Genomic DNA, 26,243 nt, shown 5'->3' on the forward strand with positions numbered 1-26,243 from the left:
TCTCCTGAATGCCAGTGACTTTCCTAGAATTACTGTGGACTCAAAGAGATAAAGCTAATTCATGGATATATCCACAATGTGTTTCCTCAAGCAAAATGGACTGCTGTAGGAATAAGCATAGGCTAAGAACAGCTGTGGGAGGGAGGCAGTGGTGGCTGCTATGCCATAGCCAGAGGGAGATGACCTGTGTGCTCTCAGTGATTCTTTATGGTCCAATTTACAGAAGTATGGAATGAACTACAGCCGGGTGATGTTATTCGAACTTCTTTGGTTTTGTTAAAAAAAATAAAATAAAACAATTCTGGATAACTAAAAATTTTCTTCTGCCTATTTTGTAGCCCAGTTTAAAAAAAAAAAAAAAAAAAAAAGCAGCATGAATTCTGAAATTAGGAAATGTTTTCATTCTTATACTTCCATCTCTGTCACTAAAAGAAAGCCACATTCCAGAATGGTCCATCTGGGACTGGATTCATGTTTTTTATTGTATTTTTTTTTCCTTTCTTTCATTAACAGAGAAAATAATACACCAGAAAATCACTGACTCCAACACTGACCTCCTACAGAAGGTGCCTTGCTGTTACAAGTAGATACTGGCTGTGTAGATATAGCTATGTGTTACCATGCCTGGTTAGATAAAGTGCTCCGAAATTAGGACCATATCATCATATGCGCTGTTTATTCCTTTCACAGCAAGGTAGAAATGAATTTGGAATAAGCCTTCCAAGATGACTTCAATCCTCTTCCTTTCCTAGCAGAAATTGATGTAGCTATCAGAGGCTGCAAGGGAATGCCATGTAACATTACCCATGTCAAGCTTTAGACTGCTGCACACAAAGAGCATTACGTTTTATGGCTCCTGCAGAATACTAGGGGATACTAATTTTACAGGTGCATTCTAGCAAACTGCAGTCCTTAATATCAGAATGTCATTAAAAATAATGCACTCCTTATGCCCGGGCAGTTAATTTAATATTAAATCAATAAAACATTTACTAGGACTGGTGAGAGGCATGGTTGCTGACAGGAGACTCAACTCATGGCAACAAATGTCTCCTCACCCTTTGCATACAGCTGCTGCTTTACTGTAGAAGACGTTTTTCGTCCTGACAAATCACCTCCCTAAGCCCTAATGAGTGCAGAAATTCAGAACATTTGTGGGACATTTATTACCAAGAAAATACAAGGGCCTTTTGGGAGATTTGAATCGACAGCAACAATCAGCTATGAGCCAAGCTCAGTCCAGGAGGGAACACAAAATGATTCTCTTGGCCACACTGAAAGAGATTGCAGCTCTTTCCAACTGGTTTCACCTCTGGGTATGAAGGTTGGGTGGAGCTCTTTCCTCCACTGACTTTCCACTGGTGGAGCTATTGCAGCCTCCACCAGATTGCTGACAAAATTCTGAAATGACAGATTTTTGGGATAGTACCCATCACAAACTGTCTGCTGCTGAGCACAGCAAATCCCCTGGCACAGCCACCTCTTCTGCCCCAAGGTTACTTCCTGTTTTACAAGAGTCATCCCAGAAGTAATGCCTCTATTTATTTCCATGGAAACTACAACAGATAAAAGAGTGCAGTAGCAGTATTTGACAGAGAAACTTCTCAGCTACAAAACACTATTTTTGAACACAGTCATCACCGTTAGCTATGCATTTTCACTAGTGATGAACAAGAGTTTGCATGCTGCACTCGTAACAATCTGCACAAGCGGAGGTGGCCCACTGTCACTGTCACCACTGCTGAAACGCAACACCCACCACCTCACTGTGTGACATCCACTCTTTGGTCTCCATAAGCATTCAGCAATGTCAGTGGGCACATTTTTTTTCCACATGGAGGAATTCAATTCCCCCCCCTTTTCTCCATATGCATTTTCATGTCAAATGCAATTGCGCCAGGCTGCCCCTCTGCTGCCATCTGTCACACAGCAACAAAACGTGACAGGATATTGGTGAGAAGGCTCAACCTCTCCTGAAATACCATCAACAACTGCCTCTGGCATCAGGGGACAGCATCATAAAATGGGATGCATTACTTTTGGAACAACCCTCATATTTGAGCACAAAATCCAGAATTTTGCCAGTCAGCCTGATGGGTGATGTGCTATAGCAACATTAAGGGGATGACTGGGGAACACTGACTTCCATGAGCAGAACCATTTTTGTGTAGTTCACTCAGAAATGCTCCCAGCAGACTCTCCTCCCAGCTGCTTCCAGGAGCAAGGACATGGGTACATACAAGGCTAGTGGAAGAGACTGGTCCTTGCCTGATGTGTCTGCCTGGATGATGAGGTACTTCCTCCTGTGTCTTCCCTAAGCTCTGAGTATTTGGGACAAGCCCGGGCCTTAGCAGCAATGACTTCTCCTGACACTGCTGGTGTTATTCGTGTGATGAGCCTCTGCGTTACGCTTACAGGAACACTTTAGCTGTGACCCACAAAGCCAAGCCCAGACACATTTAATATCAAACTCAATCCCTAGTAGCTTCCCTTAGACATCAGCATTCCAGCACATATAATACGATGAAAACAAATTTTGCACCATGAAAGCAAAAATATGGGTAAGGTCTGGAAGTGTATTTAGGATGTGGTTTTCATAAGCACTCAGCGCTGGTTTAACTCTGCTTCTATTACAGTCAAGGGTAAGTAAACCCCACTGACTTCAGTGGGAGCGGAATTAGGCCAGCACGGGGTGGTTTTGAAAATCCCACCCTTAGCTTTTATATAACGTAGAAAATAAGAATCACATGCAAACCTTCAGAGAGTAATTGGTCCATTAAAGTGCATATCGTCATTTATCTTAGCCACCATCTTCAAGCTGAAGATCTGCAGCACTGATAGATGTGGGCTGGTGACTGCTGGGGAACACCCTCAGGCCTGGGGGAAGTCACAGGGCCAGCTGAAAGCCATGCCTTGACACTGCTATCAGTAAATAACAACAAGGATTTTCTAAAAAACAAACATGCCTATAGAGCTATCTGCATTGAAGTGACAGAAGAAATTTCAATTGGAAGAACTAAAATCTTTATGTTCCACCTTTATGTTCCTTTGATCATCCCGATTTATGACAAAAATATCTCTGTGATGGGCAAACAAACCAATCCCTATATTTACCACCTGTCTTTTCAGTGAACTTGATAACATTCATACAGAAAAACATGGGTGAAAGCTTTTTTCACCAGCAGTGCACATACCATCCTGGAATACACTGTTCACCTGCCCATGATTCAGGAGAAGATGAAAAGGAGGAAAACAACCCAGTGTTGAAGGGGCTGTTCCCTGAAGCACAGCTTTGCAGCATGTTGCCATTCACCACAGGAAGTCTCAGCAGTAGGCAGAGGGTGAGGTGGCCTTGGAGGGGTTGTGCAGGGGCAACTGCCTTTGCTTGTTCCCCAGGCGTGTGGGACCCCGGTGTGCACAGAAGTGAGTCAAGTGTGAGTTGTTCTCAGGCACCCAAGAAGCTCAAACAGAGGCATCAGAACATGAAGGCATCTTTGTTGTGCAAGAGGTTGTGCTAGGTTTGTTCATGAGAACTAGCAGAACATAACAAAAGGGGAATTCTGTATTTCATCACTGCTTTGACATCACCAGCGGTGACAGAAGGATATGGCCACCATGTTGTTTTCTGACCCCAAGTGCCCCAGCTCCAGCTGAACCTGGGAACTCCCCATGTGCTTGAATGAAAAGTGCTGTCAGCTTAATCCTAATTCTGTCAGCAGAGCATTTATCAAGCCAAAGTATCAGGTAGGGATAAAAACAACACGTGTCCTCCAGAGCAACGCAGTCAGTGCTCCCCACTGCGCCCAAATCACAATTCACCCCTCTCTGCCCTGGCCTGGGCCTAGGCATGTTGATTACAAGCACTTTGCTGATACCTTGGCATCTGCTGGCTGATTGCTGTTCACTCCTGTTGTTGGGGCACAAGTGCCCCAGTAAAGCCTTACACATTCTGATCAATGTCAAGTCCTTGCTGCAGCAGGGCTCTGCGGCTCAGGCTCAGCTGTCGAAACAGCCATTGCTCCATGCTTCTGGTCAAGCTCTGACCACAGCACTGGGAGCGCTCTGCAGAGACCCTGAGGTTCCCTGAGATGGGAGTAGGGTCAATCCCTGCTCTCAGATCTGCGCAGCAAGAAAAAAGCCACTGTGCACAAGTAGTAAGCAGTGCTGCGAACAGGGACAGGAGTCCTGGGGTCCTGGGGTTGGTGTTACCACTCTATCTAGGTTCGGGCTCCTAGCTTACCCCAGAAAGTGCCATGGATGTTTCTCAGTCATACCTGAAACTTCACTCGCACTGGGGAGACAGCTGTACCCAGCTACGGTCCCCAGCAGCTGTAACCCTCACTGGCTCTTCATCTAGCACATGAGAAGTGACCCCTGGAGACTTTGGGCTATTGAGGGAAAAGATGCTTTTATCATGCATTTTTGCCATAGCAGACACGCAGGGCTCTTTGCCAAGTTCCTTCGTTCTTTCCCCTGCTTTATTTGCACAGATGTTTTTGCCAAGGCTTGTCATCAACTTGGGGAGGGGGCAGTTGAAAAAAAAATAAAAAAAATAATAAAAATGACCAAACAAGTTGAAGAAATTGCAAATAGTAAATCTGGCACTCGCTAGGCCAAGCCCAATAAGTTGCTGAGGTTGTACTTTTCAGATTTGGCTTTAGTCTCTTGTAAATTTTCAGTTATTTTTAACCCACCTCTCTGAGAGAGCCTAGGAATGAGAAAGTAATCGTTTCATCAACTCAGGCTATATAAATCTCCTTGGGGTTTATTATTTGCTGTTTCATTTTACTGGCACAAGTGCTCCTACGAAAGTACAATAACCTCCTCATTGATTTACAACTTGGAAGCAGGCACACACTGAAAAACCCAGCGTGCAGCACCTGAGGAAAAGTGCACCAAGTTAATTGAAAAGCTTCAGGAATCTGGAATTCCTCGCAGTGATACTGTCACATGCGTCAGTCGCCAGATGTAACTCCAATTTTCTGCTTTCATAATAAGAATTCAATCGATATCCCCAGAAATAAAAATCTGCAGCCAGAATAACAGCACATTTATCATTGGCAGGTTTAAGCCTTAGAACAGAGCTGTGTGCAGCTCTTAGCTGAAGGGCTAGTAAGTACTGTGGGTGCTTTATTTTCTTTTTTATGCATGTGTGGTTTTGTGCATGTACCTATGCATGTGCATTCCCACAGACATATACATATATATCTCCTGAGGAAGCCCAAGATTAGAAAGAGGATTTTGTCTCTGGAGAGCTCCCATAGCGTGAGTTCACATCAGTGCCCTCATGCTTTTTTTTTTTTTTTACCCATTCTGTTCTTCCGCTGAGCCCACATCCCCATCTTTCTTTCACACAGATTTTCCTGCAGGCTGCCCACACACTTGAGCCGCGCAGTCATTTGCCAGGTACAGGGGATATTCTCCAAGAAGCCTTTGATTAGAAAGGCAGATGCTGTCAGCTGCCTGCTTCTTTATCAACATACCTACATACATCCCAGTGATAATGCTTTTGTTGTCTTTTGGATATCTAAGGATTGCAATCCTGCCCTGAAGGTGTGACACCATAGAGTGTTATGGAAAACCAGGCAATAGGCATATATTAACACACTCTGCTTTCTGGAGGTGATAGCAAGACTTACTCTACAGAGGACCGCAGCCAGACAGACACTGCTGAATGGCATTATTTTTATTCAAATTCAGAGGTTTCCTGGTTGGCAGGTGTCCCATGCTACTGAGTGAGGCTTTTATTTTATTGGGGTTGGATTCATCGTGCATTGCTGAATACAGTACAAAACTCCCACTTTCATGCTCCACGCTCACAATTTGCCTTGGAAGGCAACATACAGCATCTCTAAACACAAGGCCACTTTGATTTCTATATGTAAGAAACAGGCTCTGTGTCACACTTTGGTGAGACCTTATCTGCATCTACAGGTTTACTGGTATATGAAGTCCCCAGCAGGGATTTAGCTCTTCTTGTAAAGATAGCAGGCATTTGCCTAATGTGAACATTCCCATGCAGATTTCATTAGGATGAAAAAAAAGCCCCTTTGCTGTTTTCCAACAGCTTTTAAGCAATGTTTGGCTTTATATACTTAGACCAACAGAGTTGATTTATGAATCTTCCTGTTAAAAAGGACAGATTCTGGATGATGCACAAGTGATCATTTCCTCCCACGTATCTAATATCTGCAATTCCCTTCCAGATTAAAAAAACATTCAATGCAATGAAATCAATGTCCTCGCTAGAGTTTAAATTCTTTCGTATATTTTGCATTCAACACTCTTAATATGTTGCACTCACACGTGTGCACACAAGCATGAACCTATGTAGGTGAATAACATCTAAATAAAATACACATTATAACAACATTGTTTGCTACATGGAGGCAAACACAGAAGACCACCAAGACTCATGGATACTTGCCAAGAACACAGGTTACTGCAACTCTCTTCGCCCAAAGCCAGTGCTGCAGCTCTCCCTCTGCATTCCCATCAGTGGGCCACAGCAGGAACCACATGCCAAAGCCAACCAGCACACAACAATGGCACTGCCCCGACTTCCACCTATTTGACAACCAGCAGACCTTTGGTAACCATCAGGATTTCTACCAGATCCCTGGGCTTCCTGATGCTCAAAGTCCTAACTGAGCACTGGTCCCAGGAGCAGCAGTAGGCTCATACCACGGCTGCGTGGGAGATCTGAGTACCTTCAACCAGGTCTTGGGACCAGCAGCAACATGTTTGTGACTCCAGCACCTTCCAAAACAAACCAGGCTGTTCTGCTGTTAATGTACACCTCTCAGCATTTGCTCTCAGTCTGCACAAAGCTAAGTTTAATATCAACAACAACAAAGGTGAAAATTTATAGCAACTTAATGATGTAGCTAAATATTGCCTTATCACCGTGTTAAACAGTTTAATCTTTGTTAGTAGCACACATATTGCACTCAGAAGAGTAAAACAACTCAAGTATGAGAAGCCAAATTACTTCTCAGATTTATTAGACATTTGATATGGGCTGACTTCCCCAGGCAAACAAAGCCCTTATGGGTAGCACAACCAGCACAAAAAGCCAGTCTGGAAATCGGTCCCTCCTCAGCACTGTCAGAAGACACCACAAGGCCGCAAACCTCCCCTCTGTCCACAAGTGCTTGGTGAGAAACACCATTCTCCTGCTGACTATCAGGAGGCTTCTCCCACCAGCTGCCATGCAAGGGCTGTGAACCTCACCCACAGGTGCAGAAGAACGACATCTGAGCTTGCTATGCCATTCAGATAAGTAGCATTTAGGTATTTTCCACAAAGTACACCTCTCACACCTGAGATCATCTTCCCTCTTTAATCATTTGCCCAAATCGCACTGGTGCCTGATTTTCATGAGGCCAGATGGGTGAAATGCAGAAGAACGTATCCCACAGGAACAACTGACCTCCAGGAACAGAGTAATTCTGAGGAGAGTGCCCACATTACTCTGCAATCTGTGAGAAGAGCTAAGTCAACGAGTCAATCCAAAGTACTCTTCATATTAACCTGCCTCTAAAGTTTAGGTAAACTTCCTGATCGCTTAGACTTTCAATTTATTTTTAGGGAACTACTTCTAGTAAGTGGTTCAAGATGGATTATAGTTCAACTGGAAGCTTGGGAATAAAAAGATGGTCACAGGAAAGCTGGGTTCAATTCTTGCCTCTGCCACAGACTTCCTGTATAAATCAGGATGCACTGCACCGGGGGGTATTCACTTATCTAACTCAAAACATCTAATTTCAATGCCTATATTAAGAGCTCAGGCTTCCATTACAGTCAGTTGAGCGAGCTAGGCTGGGCTGATTCAAAGGACTCTCAGGAGCAGTGCGCTTTCCAGCTACATAAGGAGTAGAGGCTTCTAATCTGAGAGCATAAGGCAAACTCCAAAATACCCTCTGCCCTTCTGGCATCCTTGGAGCTCAGCCATCCAATATTTTGCAAGGAATTTTAAAACATGAGACTTCACATATAACAGATTCAGCTCTAGACACTGTTGGGGCTTTTTTTTTTTTTTTTTTTTTTTAGGACTGTAAACTTCCCCTTCACAAACCATCCCATTTTGGATTGATGCTATATCAGAATTGAAGATTGTGCTATTGAGCAGCTACTCAGAATCATGGGGTGATAAATTAAAACAGGAAATGGACCATTTCTACTATCAGGGTCACTGTTGTCAACTACTTACAGGGCAATTGACTTGTCAAGCTGTTTCTGAAAGCCAGAGCTCAGATTTCATTGCCTTTCACTTTTTTTTTTGGAAGAATCTCATACAAGAGTCTCTGAGCCCGTCTTTCATCCAGCTAGCTGGGAAATTCCAAGGACGAATCCTGCTTATAAATTGCAGAGCAGATGATGAGAGTCTCATTGAAGCTACTGTGTGGAAATATTAAGTACAAGTGCTAGAGATGTGCATACAAACAGATGAGGATTTGCTTGTGTGTCATTATCAGGCATGGATGACATCTTAAATAGTGAAAGATCATTTGGAAAAAATCCCAGAATACTTCTAGCATCAAGAAAGAGAAAGTTCTGTTGCTCCAAGGACAACAATCAAATCCACCTGTTAGAGAACCAACAGAAGAGCTGTGAACAGACCAAAACTCTTCCTACCTGCATTTTTGTATTTTTACGTAATGCACACACATATATATACCTGTACACATATGTAGACATGCAAAGTAGTTACAGACCAAAGGGAGATCAGTATTGCTTAAGAGCATTTGGTCAGCAGAAGAGAGATCCTCTGCTTTAATCAGCTTCCAGGCCAGAAGATACCAAGCAAGGCAGAAAAGCAACTTGCTTGGATATCATGCAACAGAGTAATGCCAGAGAGGAGAATTCGTTTCAAGAGCATCACTGTACGCATGGGTCACGCTTCTACCCAAATTAGAGTTTCAGTTTTCCAAAATGGAGCAGCACAGAAACTCAAATGATCATAAAGAGAAATGCCACAATTATAAAAATGCGCTTGTTCCAAAACCAAAATTGCTCAGTGGTCAGCTAATAGATTTTTACTGTTAAAGATTTCTTTTGCTGGTGCTGTTGCAGCAATTAAATTGAAAGGTTTCTATTACGACATTGACATTCTTGTTTTTATTACTGATTAAAGTTTATTTTTCCTCTCCAGACAAAGCCACATGCACTTTCCATAGAATACCTGAGCTTCAGTGCAAATAATTTCTGGATGAAAAAGATTCTGTTGGAAAATAGCAACCAACTCTCATAATCATGGTTCAAAACCCAAACACACCCAGATGCGCTGTACGTTCATGTTATCTTTGGAGCAGCTTGAGTTCTTTGTGGTGTCCTCACGTGATGGTTCTTAGGAAGGAGAAAGGTGAAATGAGAATGCGTAGAGCTTCTCTGCCTCGTCCTGCAGGAATTCCTCCTCCCCCCTCCACCTCTAAAAAGGCAACTTTTCCTCCTAGTTCCATGCTTCCTACCACCTCACCGCCAGTTTACCCTCTTGTCATTTCCTCTTGCCCTCTTCCCGCCATATCATGTTTCCAGTTCAGAATCTGTAGATCCACAATTGTTTAAAAAGCAGCTCAAACTTCCAACTTATAAACATTGCTTCCTCTGTCTCCTGAATTTATTTTAATAGCTGATATTTGAGCCCATGGGATTGTTTTAACTAACACTGTATAGTCAGAAGGAATCACTTTCCTCCAGGCTAGCTCTAGGTCAATAGCATAAGGCAAGACCCCCTCACATTTCATTACCCAGGGATCAGATCCCCTTTCCCAATCCATCACTCTGAAGCTCGTTCTTCCTATTTCTCTCAGATTTGCCTGCATGATTCATGCAGTGCCAAATCAACAGTATATTTGCTTTTTTCTCAGTTCATTGTTTTTATTTGCTTACATGTTCCCTGTCATAGTTCAACTCATAAATCAACGCTGGTTTATTTTCTACAAACCCGTTGAAAGTTTGAGCCAGTTTCCACTGTTATGAAAGACTCCCAATACTACATGTCCTTTAACAGGTGGAAAATGTCTTAAGAGGCTGTTTGGATGAGAACGATTTTCTAAGACAAAGCAGTATTTATTTATGACTTAATCGAATTCCAAAACAAAGTAACAGTTCCCTGCACCGAATTATCTCCTTATGATGCTATCCCACTAACATATGGGTTTATTACTTAAATCAAAATTGTAATATTGAAACCATTTCTAGCTATTAAACTTGAGTAACTGATTACCATAAATCAGCATTTCTGAGGTACTTTAACAGAGAATTTTTCCTTAAGACGACCGCGAAATACCTATCCAAGCTAAATTTTGAATTAGAAAAGCAAGCAAAGAAACAAACGAACAAAAATCAAACCCCCAAAACTCTTTACTAAACCTTTATTTTTTTGGTTCAGAAGAGCTGTTGATTACCAAATTATCAGTGGAACAAAACCATCCCTTCTCTGGCAATCTAGATTTGGAGAAGACATTGCAAAGAGGAACCTCCAAACCTAAGTTTGGTGTGCATTACCCAGGTGAAAGCCTGGCTCAGCAGGCAAAGCCCAAACAGTTCCTGCCAGCAACCAGGTTCACTTATGCTACCTGACCAGGTATAGAACGCAACAGAGCGGAGGCCTGCCTTTGCAGCTGTATTTCACTTCCTCTCTGTACGGAACAGCATCTCATTGAGGTCACATTGCTGTTCTGAGGGCACAGAAGAGGGCCCTCATGTATCTCCCCAGATCCTGATAAGTGGACAGGACGGTTCTCCTCCTCTCCACATTCCATGCTGCAGCGGGATGCAGTGCCTGAGGCCATTTGGTGCCTCTTCCTCACACTGGCTGACTTCAGCTTCCAGCTGTCAGCCAAGTGGAGTGCTTCAAACCTATATTTTTCCCAAATTTTTATTTCTCACATGAATGACATTAGCCACAGGAAAGAGATCTGTTTCCTGGTTGAGGAATGGCTCACTGGCAGTTCGGATGACAACCACGTGTCACAGGTTTAGTGTCTACATAGCAGAAAAGGAAAAGGTTGTGGTGTGATGGTTTCTATTTGCAACTGTAGCTCCTTGGCCATAGGAGAAACGATCTACATCTCATCCTACCTGGTATCAGAAAGGGATTCTGAAGCACTGCCCTTGCAAGAACTGCAGGCTTAAAATCAACAGGCTTACCCCCCCCAGGATGGGACAAAGACTCTTTCCAGCTGCCGGACCGCACTCAAAACAAAGTCTACAAGTCAGAAGCTTCTGATGTTGCCAGCTTTGAAGAAACATTACATTCTGGATTTAAACAAATAACATCACAAGAAGACTGAAATACATTGAGAAACAGACCTTATGTTTAATGCACTGAAAATACATCCCATCATGACTGCTGATAAAAATCTTAGCAATTCTGTGGGCTGTGAAAGACTAGAAAATAATCAAGAATAACTGAAATGTTTAATTTCTGTAACATGTCATTAGGATTTGGACATATAACATTTTCCAATATTTCTACTACAGTAAGAGTATGCTTCTATACAGTATGTTGTTTTAGATGAGAAAGCTATAAGTTTTTTACTGAAAAATATTCCAAATCTTGCTTTGACAATTTTGAGCTTTCCTACCTTGTTTTCTGTCCAGACAAAAAATTGATTTAAACTGACCCTTTCTTTAAGGCATTTCAGATTTGACACATCAACAATTTCCAACCACAGCACACTTACTTTGAAAAAGATCTCAACCACTTTGGACTGTTGCAGTGAAAAGCGGAGTGGTTATGATAGCGTTTCACAGTTAAAAGGATTATCATGGAGGAAAGAAACAATCAAAAATGAAATGCTCACCCATATCCTAGGCTCACAGTAAAAAACTCCAAAAGAGAAAGATCCTTCCCCGGTTGCAGTCAGCCCTTAAACAGGATCCAGGAGAGGTGCAGCCAGGCTCCACCCCTTCTGCTCACACAGCTGAATTGCCTTCACCTGTGCTCCCAAGGCTGAGGGGGTCCTTTCCCCAGGTGATCAATCAGTGGTTCAGGCCATGACTTAACAGCTCCTATACACCTGCACACAAGCTGCCATCTCACATCTAATCAACTATAGCTTTTTGCTTGATGGAATTACCAACATGGATCTGTTGTCCAAAATCCTTAACAAAAATACCTGAAATGATCTGCTGTAAAGTCTATAGAATTGGTTTCTTCTTTCTAATCACTAGAATTAGTGATTAGAATGTTTTTATCCAAGTTAGCTCTACATTCAGACCAAGTATCTGCAAAGTCACAAGTTCACCAATGCCATTCAATAAACAATACAAGGAGGACGATAAACACAACTGAAAATTAAGAAAGCACGAGAAATTAGCATGCTCTTCATGGGCTTAGTTCTCATTTACTAAGTGCCATATACTAATGCTTGTCATTGAGATGAATGGGAAGCAGTGTGTAAAAGCAAGACCAGATCCCTTCAGATGAAGGCAAGGGTATCTAACAATGCGAGCAGACAGCCGACAGCCCTGGCTTCATTGCCTTGATCCCTGAGACGTGAAGCAAGATCAAGGTTAGCATCTCTGGTTAATATGCCATAGCCAAATGCACTGGTACAACATCTAATGAAACTCTGTGGGCCAGAACTGATAGTCTGTTCAAATAGACATTTCCTAACATCTTAAAGTATATTATTTACTTCTACTTTCTGTTTGCCAGAGAATGAATCTAACTCTCCCTACCAATTCTAATTAGACCAGGTAGAACAGCTGGAAAAAATAATCACATTTTCAGGCACACAGGCCTTTTCTGTGTAGGTCTGTATGCCCAAAAGCTGTTCCAGCTGTAGGAGCTGACCTAACAAACAAGACTGCCTTTACCTGTGAGCCTTGTCTGCCTTATGTCCATAGACAGTCCAAGCTACCGCAGCAGCACTGCCTTAACTGTGTTTTTAGACATTCCTGGCACAGCGAGACTTTAAGCTTAATTCTTACCTCTGGAAGTAACAACATACTGGAAGGCAATTAAAAACACACCAAAAAAAGCTCTTTCCTTCCATTTGTCCCTTTCTGAGCCTCCCCCACTGGAACCAAAGTTTCATAAATCCAATTAGGAGGGGAGCTAGAAAGGTTTGGATTTCGTACACTCACCTTAAAAGACTGGATTATTTGCTGCAGCTCGAGACACACTGCGGGATGCCGCTGGTGGACATGGACCTGGCTCTGAGAATTCCTGCTTGCTACTATGAAAACAAGAGGTTTGTTGCAATGCACAGACCCACTATTATTAATTTTGTCCAGCTTATGAGCAATTTTTGAATTGTTTGTCATTCTTTTCCAAAGTGATTTATGGGTTATAGGGAGAGAAAGAAGCAGGGGTTTTGTAAATAGTCCCTCCCTTTCATTCCATTTCAGCACATTAATTGCTCATTGTCTGTAATTGGAAACATAAAGTGCATTCCTACTCAGATCACATGCAGACAGCTGCCCTGATGTGACTCTTAATGTACAATAAACTTCCAGTGTGGTACCATGGACTTGCTTGTTTTAATAGAGCTAAACGTACATGGACTTTGCAATACACAGGAGTTTGTCCAACATGTGCTTTTGGATGAAGAAAGATTATTTAAGTTTCCACTTCAAGAACATTCTTCCTCTCTGGACATGAATGTTTTAAGGAAATGACCTGAGTTCACATAAGTATCCTCAAGATCTCACCCTTCCAGCTTCAAGTCAAATGTTAGGGTAGTATCTGGCTTTCCTTCATTGAGGCAGGTCCTAGAACTCCCTCAGAAAAGAGAGAAGGAAAGAAAAATAAAGAAACATAAGTGGCTGTTACTTAAATACGGCGAGTTTTCCACTTAACCAGGCTTATCTTTGTTTCTAAGCCCATTTAAGTGTAAAGGGGTCTAATGCAACCACATGATTTTATTGGCTTGACAGCCAATTTCCCAGACTATAACTTGCCTTTAGGAAACATGGCTAAGAAAGCCAGGAATAGGCCATTAACTTCCACATTGCTGTGAATAAACAGCAAATGGATGGTTCTCACACACAGAAGGAAAGAGGAACAATTCTGTACTCCATACCTGAGTTCAGTCAGTATTAAAGAGATTCCTATTCAGCTAAGAATCTCGCTCTTGATTTTACAGTGGGAACTATTTATAAAGACCACAGCTAAATGAAACTCTTCCAGTAGTTTCAGAAGAAGTCAAATGAAAACAAGTTATTTTGAGTCAATCTTTATTGAGAGCACTAAGTAAAGAAAAGTCTTCAGGAGGAATATTAAGGACTAGAAACTGAATCCCTGGAAGAACTGTGGGCATGCTTTGGAAGACTCTTCATGCCAGAAGAGGCATCTGAGGGCTCGCAAATCACACTGTCTGCCAAACAAGGTAAGTTCAGAGATTTTACCTGAAGTAGCATAGGAAAAACACAACTCATTTCTTCTACTAGCAGATTCATGAAATTGGAAACCTCCAGTGGTGAGTGGGAACAAGCAACTGGAGTGAGAAGCCTTGTCCCAAGCAGCATAGCTATTTGCAAAATGAATGCCTGCCTGCAGTGCATATTCCTCCTTCAGAGAGGCACAGATCTCGCCTCTGCTCCCTAGAGGCATCAGCACACTAAAACCAGCTTAAATTTTACCAGAGTCAATGAGTTCATAAGAAGGAAGAAGTGCTCAAAAGTGTGCTGTCACCTGAGTGCAGCAGAAGATAGAGAAGCTGAAATCCTGACTCAGGACCACATGTTGCCAGATAGAGCATGTCAATGATCTGAGGGAATTTGAAAGAGTTAAAACGTCCAGGGAGAAGTGTGTTTATTTCAAAGCTCACAGAAGCCCTTCAAATTAAGAAATACAGTTCTTCATCTCTGAATGCATATAGATCTGAGCCTGAAAGAAAATGTTTTCAGAAACCTGTTATTAAAGTAGAGGCCACACAGGAAAGGCTGAAACAAAGAAGATATTTTCATTACCAATGCTAAATTCATGATCTACACTTCTGTCATTTGCATTACACTGCTCTTGCTAGGTGTTGTACAGATAAGCAGCAGAATGCTGCCCCTCTGGTCTGCTCAGTCTCTGCAAGGAATACAGAAATACATGCACTAAATGTCCACTTAGACCTCCCTCTTTTTTTTCTTAGACAAAAAACACTATCTTATGCAACTACCCTGTCCTGGTTATTTTCGACTTAGACTTTTATTCGTTTTCATTTGTTGAATAGTAAACAAAAACTGGCATGCTGCGAGAAAAATGATTGCCTCAATAGAAAAGTGCCCATTTATGTCATCCCACAATTATTTCAAGCACTATAGTTGAGGTTAGTCCCTCCAAGGCATGTACAAATTGCAAATACACACAAATAATAATGCTCCTACTTTTGGAAAATGTGAAGCCCTTTGTTTTGGAAAGGTTGTTCCTATTATTTGTGGCTTGCAACTGTCATCATTATTCAAGCCTTGTCTTCTTTCATGATTGTTCTGGAGCTACTGGGTGCTTGAGAACTTCCCCAAAATTAATATACTTCAAAGAACCAGACATTTTGTATATAGCTTAATTACAGCCTATATAATTAAGTTTTAAAATGATAAAAACTCTTTTGTGCCATACGTGTACTCAGGCTTCAGCTCACAGGCAAGCTACTACATATCATCCGATGGAGCAAAGGGCCAAGAAATTCCATTTCATTAATTGTTTCCTCCAAATCTCAAATGTAATTACATATTTTCCAGGGACCTTTGACATTTTCACACTGTGGCTTGGAATCTGATCATACCCTGAAGTAAACTGTCTGGCTGGTCAGAGACTCAGGAATTAAGGTCTCTAGCGAGGTAGACTTGGCCTTTTTCAGACTCCAGAAAAAAAAGGACTAGGCTGTGGAGGTCTGGGTCAGATTTTGTCATCAGAGCCTTGAAAAGAAACAAAAAGAGATGAAGAGCTGAGCTCTTATCTCATGTAATTGCTCTTACAGAAATCAGAAAAGGCACAAGAATAAAGAGAAGTCTTTTTCAAATCAGTCAAGGCTGCCTTGTAGGAGCTAAAGGGATTTTTGAACCTCCTTCCTAATTAACCTCCTTGGATTTTGTGCTCAGGTTTCTGGATTCTGTTTTTGAGCACAAAGCCAAGCCATGGTGAACACAAATGTGACCCAATGAAACATAACGTTCACGCACCGGACTCTTCCAAGAAACATCCCAAAAGGTTGATGCTGCTAGGAGTGGGCACTGGGGGCTTCATGCCATCACACTCATTCAGGACAGGCACATCCGTGCTCTACCAGAAGCAACAGTGATTTTATTAATGAGCTACTCTATACTAATAAGCAAACCATGAATGAACTCTCACTGCTTGAGAATCCACTGATTCACAGTATCCAGCCCTCCATTTAGGTTATTCAGGAGAGTTTGATGTGCACACATATGCAAAAACATGCTATACATGTCCATCATGTACATGTTAGCAAACAGTTTATTTACTGTTTTGTAAACCGTATGCCAGGCATCAATGCAATCAATTTGGTACTTCTGCAAGTGCAAAATTCACATGAAAATACAATTTTTATTGTAGTACCACATGCTGTTTTTCTTTTCACCTCAAAACACTTTTTCTGTGTTGCTTTGGATGACAAACCTCTCAGACAAAACATCTTTCTTCAAAATTTTGCTCTAGTTTCCTTTACCTCTGTGAACAGGATAGCAGCACCTTATTAGAGACAAAATTGATGAGCTTCCATGAATCATTACTTGGAGCATGGAAAGGAAAAAAGAAATTTGGCAAGCCTTTAGTCGGTAATATGCGCTTCTAAAACCTATGCTTTGAAAGGGCCAAGTTATTACACTGTGAAAAGTAGTTACTCAGCACGTGCTGTAACTTTTCATAGGGATTTTTAGGCCAAATTTAAAGAGTGCTAATGATTTTGAATGCCAAACTTGAGACCCTACAGCAGGATGAGTTTTTAACAAGATTTGAACAACTGCCCTCCCTCCCCCTGGGTTATGCCTCTTTTGGAGATTGGGATTTTTGGTGCCTTAAAATTAAAGCGCTTCACATCTGCACTCATGGAAAATCTTGGCCTTCGCATTCTCTTCAGCGCATCGAGAGTAAAATCCCACTGAAAGGAGTGGGAAAGCTGCTGTCATTCACCACAATATGTTGGCCTACCAGGAATGTCATTCATTATTAAAAACAGGGAAAAACCGCAAGTGCAAGCGCCTCGTTCTGCAATCTGAGCGCACGCAGCAATGGGGCACACCATTCCACTGCAGACAGCCTCATTCATGTACTGGCAGCGATCTGGCCACGGCAGCTCAGAGCTAATTTATTCTGCTTCCCATTTACCTCATCTAAGTCAGCTATCACCAAGGGGAAACCTGCTGAGAGGTTCTCTGACAACAGTTTATACTGAATGCTTTAGAAGATGGCATAACCCGAGGGTGAGTGTGGTAAAGGCCAGCACCTACTCTCTTATTCCTCTTATTCATTTATGATTTTAATAAATAACTAAAAGTACTTCTGAAGGCAAACTAGAGATAACATAATTAATAGTAGAACTTAATTCCCAAAGCTTGCCAAATATCATAAACAGGTGCTATTACAGGGAGAGCATGGAAGTTGAACCTGATTCCTCCATTCCCAGTACTCCAGCTTGCTGCAAGCCTGCAAAGCTGAGCCCAACAGCAAAGCAGGCAGGCCAGAAATCCAGACTTCAGGAATACCAGGCCAACAGTTCCAAGGCCCTGCATCACCTCCTTACCCCCACTGGCCATCTGGCTCCACTGCAATTTGAGCCCATCTTTAACATTTCCCAAAGAAAGGAGAGATGAAAACAAAAGGATCGTTTACTTCCTCTAATTGAGAAACAAGATAGGAAGACAGATAACCAAGGAAAATTGGCTCAGCTCCACAGACTTCAACTGATCTTAGAGACCGGGTGATGAATGGCATAAAGAATGTGAGCATGCTACTATTACTGCTTTGTGACAGCAATACCAGTCTGTTATTTGACGCGCTCCATCTCTGGATACAGAAACACTTTACAAGAGGGCAATATCACAGAAATGAAGTTGCATCAGCCTACCCAGAAGGAGGGACCCCAGCCTTTTTTTCCCTGTCATTCACAATACAATTTTTTTTCCTTGCTAAGACAAAATAATACAGTGCTAGTTGTTGCCAAATAGCCACTTTTGAAACTTTTTTTAGCTAAGCAAACTTGGCACAAGATGAGTGTTGCCTATGGATGGAGTTTACAAAGTGGGAGGTTTGCCAGGATTCTACTTTGAGGTCTGGTGCCTCACCTTCTCACCCTACAACAAAGATTAAATGGTCTTCTAGCACAGGAAAAAAAAAACACCAAAAAAACCCCTGATGCTATTTTTTCCTTTTCCCTCCTTTCGATTCTAGGAATTAGAGTCCACAGGAGATGAACTTTGATAGTGCCATGATCAAAAACGTAGCTTCATCTGAAGCCAGAAGTACTTCCCCAGGCTATGATTATCTACGTACACACACACAAATGCACACGCACACACACATCCATCCTTCACAGAAGCCTGAGAGGAGAGCTCTCCTCTCACTGGTTTGTTAAGGACACAAAGAAAAAAACTGCTGTTAAACACAAAACAACAAAAGACAAATCAATACTGTGAAATAATCCACAGCCATGGGGACCATGCCTTTTAAAAGATCTGCAGAAACCCTGGGTTTGGCAGTGGCTGCTGCATAGTGACTCAAAGGAGGGACCCTAGTATACACCAGAGCATGTATGTCACCTAAGTGGGGCCTCTCCCCTCCAAAGCTATTCCCCAGAGAACAGACATGCTGGGAACAGAGGAGTCAAAGGAGCTGGAGAGGCTGAAGCCACTCCTACATGCACTGCATTCTCTGCTTTGGATCTTCTTAATGATAAGAGAGAGAAGTGGAAGCCATGGCACTGCCTTCCCTGGTCCCTTCTTGCCTGTAAGTCAGTGCATCCACCGCTTTTCTCTCTGCACAGGGCAAACTAAAAGGCACAAAAAACCACAGCATGCTCCCAGAGAGGAGCTACCTCTCTGCTTGAGCCTGTGTGCAGCTTTTGTCTCAACAACTCTCATTAGGTACCTAGCATTTCCTAGGTGTGCTATGGGCCACAGGAGCAGAGCAGGATGGGGACCAATTCTCCTCCTTTGCCTCTCTAAAAGAATTGCTAAAATGAGAGGGGAGGGTGTGGGTGGGAGGAACCATGGAAAGATTGATGTAAATTCACTTTTAAAAGCCAAACAGATGAAAATAATTTTCACAGCCCCACAGCTGTTCTATGTGTTTTTTTTGGACCAAATCAGAGCAAAACGTGGTGCAGATAATAACCCTAATTTTGAGTAGATAAGCCCCGCACAACCAAACTGTCAGCATATTCCCGGCTTCTCCCCATCCTGGCAGTCTGTGAGCTCAGTGAAAGATGAGCATCTCCATCCCTTCTCAGGGCCCTTGTCTCCTTCCAGAATGATCTGTCTGGGGCAAGATGCTGTCTTCAGCATGCTGCCATTCACCCATTGCTCTCCAAGTCCCAGCTGAGCCCCAGGTGAGCTGGAAAGGATGTGCAGCACTGTTCTGGTCTTTTCCTTGTTCTCTCCCTGCATGTTTTGACATGAAACAGAGGGGACAAAACACTGTGAACAGACAGAAGCCCTAAAGCCATGGTCTCTGAGGTGACCCTGTCAAGCTCCAGACCACAGAAACAGATGGACTTTACAGTTGTGCTTATCCTTGGTTATTTTCCTATAAACCAACCCTGCCAGCAGCCAGTCAGTGCTTTCTGCAACTTTCATAGCACTTTGTGGAGCAAGACCTTAGGTTGGCTTTGAAAAGCTACAAAATTCTCTGTTTTGGAGCCAGACAACACATGTCCAGGAACTCACTGTCGTGCTCTGGTCTGCACTGCAGTGCTTGGTAGGAGGCTGAGCCACCTTTTCCATAGGATGGCCCTGGCACCCCATGGGCATCCTCAGGGTGGAAAGAGGAGCTGCTATCAGGTGACAGTGTTGTTTTGGGTTGGTCTTGAGCGATTCTCCCCCTGAAGTAAGCTTACCCCTTGTTCTTACCAGGCTCTGGGACAAGCCTCCAAAAGAAATGACAGGGAACATAAAAAGCTACAATACTTTCAAGAGTCCAAGCTGGCATTTTCTCCAGCCAGAGGTTCCTAAATGACTTTGAAAACCTTGCTCTAAATGTTTTCTTTAGGACCATTTCATTAAATTGAAGGGTTTAAAATGTTTTTTTTATAAAAATTGCTGAGGCTCTGAAAGCAATACCTTGGGCACATGCAAGTGGAGCATTCGAAAAACAACCACTAAAAGTGACACCAAATGGAGTCAGTTGTGTACTTCAGAGCAGGCTTAGGGCACCTGGGCTCACCAACTTCCACTCCTCATTGTATTTAGCACCAAACCCCTCCTGAGGCCCTGTGGATGAGGAAGAAGAGGTCTGGGGGTGCCCTCTCCCACGCAGCCCCCTCAGTACTGGGTTATTGCACTATTTTTTTTATTTTTTATTTTTAAATATGCAGCAGCACAATATAAAATCCATTTAGAAACTGGGCTTGCTTGTTGCTATTAAAGAAACCATCAGTGAATTTCATTTTTTATTGGTTCAGTTACAAAACTCACAGCAGTGGTGTTGTGTTTGTTTTTCCAGAGCACCAATAAAAATCTTTTTGATTAAAAAAATTGAGAGAAAGAAAGAGAAAGAATGAAAAAAGAAAGAAATTAAAAGCTGACCTGGTATAACCCATGTGAGCACTGAACCTCAGCGGTGTTATATAAAAAGAACAAAGAGGCAGCAAAGCCAATAGCTGAGCAAATGCTTGACTGCGGCTGCAACCAGCAATGATCGAAACTTGTTTATGACAGCATAAAAATGAGCACGATCAAGCTCTGCTGTATTAAACCAGGTTCAGTTATAGACTGATTACTGAAGAAATATGGCAGATGTAGAGCCCCAGGAAGTACACAAAAGCTCTTTCTCTGCTTTTCCATGGTTCCACTCTTGCCACATACAACCAGTACAGTTGGTTCCAGGTATTCTGGATGACACAATGCCATATTGCTTCTCAGCTGTCTCTTTACAGATTTTTCTTCCCCTACAAACAAATATCTCAAAATTTATTGCCTTTGTGATTTGCAGCTCCATCTGGCCTACAGCCAATCTTGAAACCAAGAGGAAAATTGTGAGCAATAGATACTGTTAAGACAAATATCCCAAAGACAACAGCCACACTGCATCGGGTGCTATGCAGAAAAATTGTGGATACATCCTAAGCCAGGGTCATTGCTTTCTGCAGGAACATAGACAGCAAAGTGATGATAGCTCCGCTGCATTGTGGTTGGGACCTAGGTTTCCAAAATGATGCCTATGAAGAGCAAATCTAAGAAGCTTGATTTTCATTTCTTTGGACTGATTGCAATTCTATGCAAATCCGAATATATTGTAATTGCATTATTATGATATAGCTGCAACAGGAAATCAATTTTTTTTCCTCTTCAGAGTGAAAACAAACATTAACACATGTACTTGATACTACAAGTCTAGGGAATTAGAGTTAGGAGAGCTGCTTTTAAAAAAAAAAAACGCAAGTGGAGTGGGGTATAACCAAGAATTTTTAACACTTCATTTGTGTTTCTAATTTTTTTTTGTAAGTCCTAGAAAAGTAAGAAAATAAATTTTATTTTAGTCATAGTTGTCAGATATTATCTGTTACAGTTTATGAGATGTTAATAAGCTGCTCGGCTTCGCTGATCATTAAGAGCTGTTGATTCTCAGCTGGCCCATGACAGCACAGGTGCTGGTGCGAATGCACGGCTTTTGGTGTGAATTCCACAGACATCCATGTAAACCAGAAACATCCTCACAGGCAAGAAAGAGGGGAACAAAGTTAGGCTGACTAAAACAGCTGTTCAAAACTGGCATTAATATTTGCAAACACTCTGTCAACTCTGGCTGTCTTTAGAAATGATCTTCAGAGGACCACAAATCCTGTGAAGAGTCAGATGGCATATGTGTTGCTAAGCCTCTCGGACACTTTCAAACATCTTTGCTCTACAGCTTGTCTAACTTTGCAAAGAAATTAAGGCCAGCTGTCTTTGAATATATACTTATCAATGTCTGCATGGGTGGATACTGATAGTGCATTTACCAAGCCCAGCTTAATGCACTTGGGAAACAAGACATTAAATAATCCCTAGGAGAGAGCTGAGCAAGAGCATCCACTCTGGGCATTACTGCGCTTTGCAGTCACGCTCCAGCTTAGTCTGTGTATGCAAACGCTTGGACTTCAGATAAGGAGGTGTTAACTGAGTGGGAAGTTTGTCACAGTCAAAAATCTCCTAACGCCTGGGAAAAGACACCATGCATAAGAGCAGGACCCCATGTTCTTTTTCTGTCTTCTTGTGGGTGGGAAACAAATAGACTGAGCAAATAGCACGCAGAAGGAAATCTTTGGGGATTAAAACATGATATGCTGTGTTTCAAACAGGGATTTAGATAGGCCTCATGGAAGAAAGAATGTCTCCCTCACAGCCTCTATATTATCCTGGTGCTTTTCTCGCTTTCTTCTTTCACCAGGACTTCTCTCCAAATAAAAGTTCATTTGCCACTGGGATGCATGTACAGAAAACAGTAAAATCAAACAACTATTTTTGCTGGGGCCTTTTTTTTTTTTTTCCACCCTGTCGGCAGAACAGATCTTAAATGGACACAAGAAAACTATTGTGCTAAGACTGTTCCCAGAACAGGAAAAGTCCTCTCCCATCCTCATTAACATTGTAAAAAGTATTTCAGGCTTGCAAGTGCTATAGGAAAGGTTTGACAGACATGACCGTTGACTCAAAATATTAGGAGGGATTGGAAAACAACTGGCTGAAGCTTTCTGAACATCAGCGTGACTGCCAAAGAAAGCATCAGCACCCATTACTTCATGAACCAACATGTGATTTGCAGAAACGCTTACATGACTTAAAAAGTCTAAATCCCACTTTCAGAGGGGGCTTAGTCATCACAAAGTGATTTGAACATCTCAGTAAATTTGAGATTCTGACTATTGAAAGTGCAACTTTCAGTGGAAATGAACAGTTGATCACAAATTTCAAAGTATGAGATTCCTACTACACAGACTGTTGGGGGAGATCAAAGCCCTTGTGAAATACCTTTCCTCCAGCACTACCTCTACACCTGCACTGAAGCCAGAAAGAGCTACAACAGCAGCATCCTACATCTGCTAAGAAAGGCTGAGGTGGTACACATGGAGATATCTATCTGGCAGCAACATCAGAGACAGTGTTGCTGGGAAGAGCTGTTCTGTTATAGGAAGTGGGCAACTTCCCACATGTGTATGAAGTTGCTAAAACACAAACTTCTCACCTGTAAAAACACAATATACCTTCTGAGGTTTGCATGCAAAATTCTTAAAAAATAAAAACAAAAAAAAAAAAACAACAAACCCATAACAAAGAAGGACATTTACATAATGCAGAAACATTCTTGTTTCAGTGAGCAAATAGAGACTGAGAAGCTTCAGTGCACATTGGCCAGATGGGATTGCAGTTTTCTTTCATTTTGTTAGAACCATGCAACAAGAATGTATTGCATCAGGCCTAGTCTAGGAGACTATTTCTCTAACATGGAATTTATGTATTAGTTTGGCACAGGTAGAAAAACTGACCTGGAAATATGACCTAAGGACTCCAGAAGGCAGAACAGAGGGGGAAAAAATCGCATCTCTTGCCTTGCTCTTTTGATCCAGTCAGTCCAAGATACTTGTAGCTTTCTGGGCCACAAATGCACAAAGCTGGCTCATGTCTGGCTTTCCATCCACCAGCACACCCTCAAGTCCTTCTTTGCATGGGTGTTCACAATGAGTTCTTCTCCCAGTGTGTACCCATATCTAGGATTGCCACAATCATATGCAACGACCTGCACTTGGCCTTGTGAAACTCATTAGGTTCTCATGGCCCACTTTTTGAACACATCCAGGTCGATTTGGATGGCATTCCTTCCTTCTATTGTGTCAAGTGCACCAATCAGCTTGGCTTCATCAGCAAACTTGCAGAGGACGCACTCAATCCCACTGTCTATGCCATTAATAAAGATACTGAAGAGCACAGGTCCCAAGACAGACCCCTGAAGGACACCAATCATCACAAGCCTCCAACTGGACATAGATTAGTTGACCACAATCCTCAGTCTGCAGCCATCCAGCCAATTCCTTAACCACATGAACAGTCAACCCTTCAAATCCGTATCTTTCTAATTCTGTGATAAATTTAGTCATAATAATCACATATCAAGCTTCAGAATAAACATTTTGCCATTTAGAAGCCTTAGATCAGCACAGCTGAAGTGGTATTTGTGTTTAATGGGCACACAGTTGCACAGTAAAGTGCTGCTTAATTAACCAGCACCAAACCTAACCTGAGTGTTTCAAAATATGATTCAAGTTCAAGAGTTCTCTCTATGAAAATTTCCATTTTATTAACTAAAAAAGAGTGAGTTTTCAGGTTTTCCCACAAAAGAAAGTTTATTTATGATGATATATTACCTGATATAAACTGAAGTGCCAAATACTGAAAAGTCTTTTTTTTTTTTTTAGTGAGTTAGGCTGTTTGCTTGGACTACCCAAGATGAACAACAGAAATCCTCCTACCTCAGTCCATTTGGAAGATGTCTGGAGACACATGACTCTTGCCTTATGACTGCCTCATGTTATCACTCACATCTTCGTGAGCCTCTGCAGAAACAAGAAGAAACAAAATCAAAGAGACCATGAAGAAACCTTGAAAGAGAAATAGAAAGACTGTGTGATAACTAGAATAGCTAGCAATACAAATGAGGCATCTGAAAATTAGCTAAGATCATACTGATGGTCTTCCTAAGAAGAGCTATGGCACAATTAGGGAAATGATGCAAATGATTTGCTAAGCATCACCATCATGACTTACAAAACCATGGAAAAGTACTGTTCCAAAATGTCAAAGCATTGTTTTCATCTATAATGCCAGCCGAGGAAGCCAGTGAATTCATTCCTGCTTACCAATAAACTTTTATTTAGTTTTCCACTGTGAGATTAGATCATGCAGGAAAAGTTCAAAATAATACCGTAAAAAGAGATGAACTCACACAAGATTTTCATTGGTCATTGGAAAAAAAATTAAAAAATCTGTCAAACTACTGAAAATGAATTAACTTTGGATACTTGAATACATAAACATTTCTGCAAAAATCCTTCAGGACAAAAAAATTTATTTACCATGCCCTCCAGGGAAATGTACCTCATCAATCCCTTGCCACTAAATCACTTGCTAACAGTTATGGTGTGAGGTAAAGTGCTGTTTAGTCCCAATGAGTTTAAAGACCTTGATGCCTAATGAATTCTCCTATTCATACTGGAGGTTACATCTGTACTAGGCTCTTTTAACAACCTGGTGCTGAAAAGATCTGATGTAATTTTATTATTTACTAAACAGGTGTCAGTAATCATATCCAATGATGTCAGGCAGCTTGATGGGAATTTGCTTTAAGATGACTATCAGAGAGAGACAGCACTCCATAAACATAAAAAGGCTCTCCTCTAGGTAGCCAGAGCCTCACAGCACACTCACTGGCTGGAGCCAAGGCTAGTTAGTGTCATCATGAACAAGAGCAATTACTGAGGGTAGTTCACAGTGCCAGAGTTAATTCTGAAAACCTCATCAACAAAGTTAACACTTGTTGAGCTCTTGGGGTTTGCTTCACAGAGGATCCTTTGCTCACGCAACAGAGCACCTCAGCAAGCACATAACCTGGGTCCTTCCCTCCACCAAAACATGCCTGTGGCTATCCTCCCATGTGCTCAGCAGAGCTGCACCCTTTCAATAGAACACATGGGCACATCTCATTCACCCTGGTTACAGAGGGAGAGTACAAAGGTTTTTTTGTTTGTTTGTTTTTATCATTAGGAGATAATGAAAGAGCTGTCAGTGCTGCTGCTTCACTCCTGTAAATTAGCCTGTAGGCTCCCAGATTGTTTCTGAGTTACTTCTTGAGTAACCCCATGGCCACCCCTCCTGGGCAGGACAAATCCAAGCACAGGGCTGGAATTAAAGTTGCTTTACATTTAGTAACTTGTGCAGCATTGATGTGCAGTGGGTTTGCAAAAGATTTTGGCTTTGCATCACCATTCCCTTGGAATAAGAGAAATTTGCGGCGAAAGACAGAAATGCCGTCTTCTGGATGACTTACGCCAGGGCCAGTTGCAAGATGAGGCTCCTCAACTTGTAGAACTTAT

The 26,243-nt window shown here is 42.0% G+C and overlaps 1 long non-coding RNA gene across 7 annotated transcripts in view; it reads right to left on the reverse strand.

The window, feature by feature from the left end:
- The window catches only part of LOC128075557 (uncharacterized), a 274,797-nt gene that overhangs the window by 17,567 nt on the left and 230,987 nt on the right, over nt 1–26,243 (reverse strand). For all 7 annotated transcript variants that reach the window (XR_008203891.1, XR_008203892.1, XR_008203894.1 and 4 more), the window contains one exon: nt 24,624–24,707. This is a non-coding gene — a long non-coding RNA (uncharacterized LOC128075557). The remainder of the gene's footprint in view (nt 1–24,623; nt 24,708–26,243) is intronic.

Source organism: Tympanuchus pallidicinctus, unplaced genomic scaffold, assembly GCF_026119805.1.
Source record: "Tympanuchus pallidicinctus isolate F22 unplaced genomic scaffold, pur_lepc_1.0 scaffold1, whole genome shotgun sequence".
Taxonomy (NCBI): Eukaryota; Metazoa; Chordata; class Aves; order Galliformes; family Phasianidae; genus Tympanuchus; species Tympanuchus pallidicinctus.